The sequence below is a fragment of the Sinocyclocheilus rhinocerous genome, unplaced genomic scaffold (genome assembly GCF_001515625.1).
Source record: "Sinocyclocheilus rhinocerous isolate Xijiao unplaced genomic scaffold, SAMN03320098_v1.1 scaffold2966, whole genome shotgun sequence".
Taxonomy (NCBI): domain Eukaryota; kingdom Metazoa; phylum Chordata; class Actinopteri; order Cypriniformes; family Cyprinidae; genus Sinocyclocheilus; species Sinocyclocheilus rhinocerous.
Window position 1 is genome coordinate 142,835 of NW_015634018.1, and position 2,385 is coordinate 145,219.

A 2,385-nucleotide genomic window follows, 5' to 3' on the forward strand; every position below is an offset into this window, starting at 1 on the left:
TCTTTCTTTCTTTCTTTCTTTCTTTCTTTCGTTCTATCTGACACAGAGAGATAAACAAAAGGATAATTATAACATATTATGTATGCACTTTTTATTTATTGTATATTTTATGTCATAATTTAATATTTCTTTAGATTTTCTGTCACATACCATTTTTCCACAGAATGTTTACCTTAAAATCAGCTGTGGTTGATTAGACTATATTTATGCATTTATTTATTTATTGTGCACATTATTTTCAGGCAAAGCAAACGTTTTGCTAAAATATCAACAACATAACAACAAATAGGAATGCATGGTATGAGTTTTGTTTAAAAAACAAACAAAAATTGTCAAATAAAAATAACTTTTGTTGTTGAGATCACAAGAAAAGTAAAAGTGATAAGAAACAACACAAGAAAAGTTGTGATAACAAAAAAAAATACTTTTGTTATGTTGAGATCACGTGATAACGAGAAAATAACTTTTATGTCGAGATCATGAGAAAATTAAGTTGTGATCACGTGAAAACAACTTTTGTTATGACAAGATCACGAGAAAACATTTTATTATGTCGAGATCAAAAGAACATTAAATTGTAATCACACAAAAACATCTTTTGTTATGTTGATATTATGAAAAATTTAATTGTGATGACAAAAAACCAACTTTTGTTAAGTCATGATCACAAGAAAATTAAGTCGTGAAAACAACTTTTAAGTCATTATCACGAAAAATCAACTTTTGTTACGCCAAGATCACAAGAAAATTAAGTCGTGAAAACAACTTTTAAGTCATTATTACATCTTGAATGGCCTGAGGCTGATTTTCATTTTGCTTAAAAGGGCGGTGAAAAAAAAATCCTTTTTATTTGTGGTTCTTCTTGACAATTGCATTCTAAACAGTATGTACAATGTGCACAATGCTTCAAAATAAAAGAACTAACCTTCAATGCTGATATTACAACACGCTGGCTCTCATATGTGCATGTGAGCATCATGTTAAGTAACAGTGAGTGTAACCTGGTCAAGTCTCTGAACATTCATCATAATTTGGTTGATCCCTACAATAAATGTCTACGGAGGCCTGTGGGGAAACACATGTAAATGATGAGGTCGAGGGCTTCTTCTTTAACCCTACATATGAAAGCTTGTGAAATAGGGGCCATGTGGCCTTTTTAACTCTAAGATGAGAGGAAACTCTGATTTATTCACCTGACCTTAATACAGTGTAACAGTAGGGCTCCGGAGGTAAAAATGCCATTCAAAAACTGATTTTAAGCAATAATTTTTCAAGACAGACCCACCATGATACCCAAGGTTATAAAATGATGGTGTATTCTTCTGCTGAAGCCAGTGCCATTTCAAACTTAATTTTTGAGAAATTGTCATGCAACACAACATAACTTATCATTAATAATTAATTTTAATGCTGAAGGACAGTAATACTAATAGTCACAATAGTTTGTTTAGCTATATAACTCTAGATAAATGCCTAGCTACCCAAAAACATAACATTAAACATAAGTTTTAAAAAAATGATAAAATTGACATTAAATAAAAAAAATCATCAGCTTAATAGAAAGTAAATATTTCCAGATAATTTTCTACTATAATAGTACTTATAAAATTTGTATGTTTTTTATTTTACTTTATATTTTAGAATATTTAAAAGAGATATTTTAGAAAGGTTTGAAAAACCGTGAATAAAATACAATATGGTAGTTTTTTTGGTAGCATATAGCAGAGAATGAGTGGAAATGTGATCTGATTCGATACTGTAGCTGACGGTCGCATGGTTATAATTTTATCTCTAATAGTATCGATCTTGGAAGTAAAGAAGTTCATAAAGTCATTACTGCTCTGCTGTTGGGGAATGCGTGAGTCAATTGATGCTTTATTTTTCATTAACTTAGCCACTGTACTGAATAAGTACTTGGGGTTGTGTTTGTTTTCTTCTAAAAGGGATGAAAAGTAAGTAGATCTAGCAGTTTTTCAGGCTTTTCTGTAGGAGGAAGTACTTTCCCTCCATGCAATACGAAAAAAAAGAGAGAGTTCATAGTTTCTGTCACATCATCAAGTTGTTCTGAGCTACTGGATATGCGAGGAATTGAGACAAGTCAGGAAGATTATTTACAAAGCAGTCTTTTGTGGTAGAAGTGATGGTTCTACCATATTTGTAACAAGGAGTTGAATGTGCAGCTTTAGCTATATAAAGTATACACAAGACTAGATAATAATTAATCTGAGATATCATCACTCTGCTGCATAATTTCAACACCATCAACATCAATTCCATGTGACAGTATTAAATCTAGAGTATGATTTCGACAATGAGTAGGTCCTGACATGTGTTGTCTAACCCCAGTAGAGTTCAGAATGTCTATGAATGCTGATCCCAATGCAT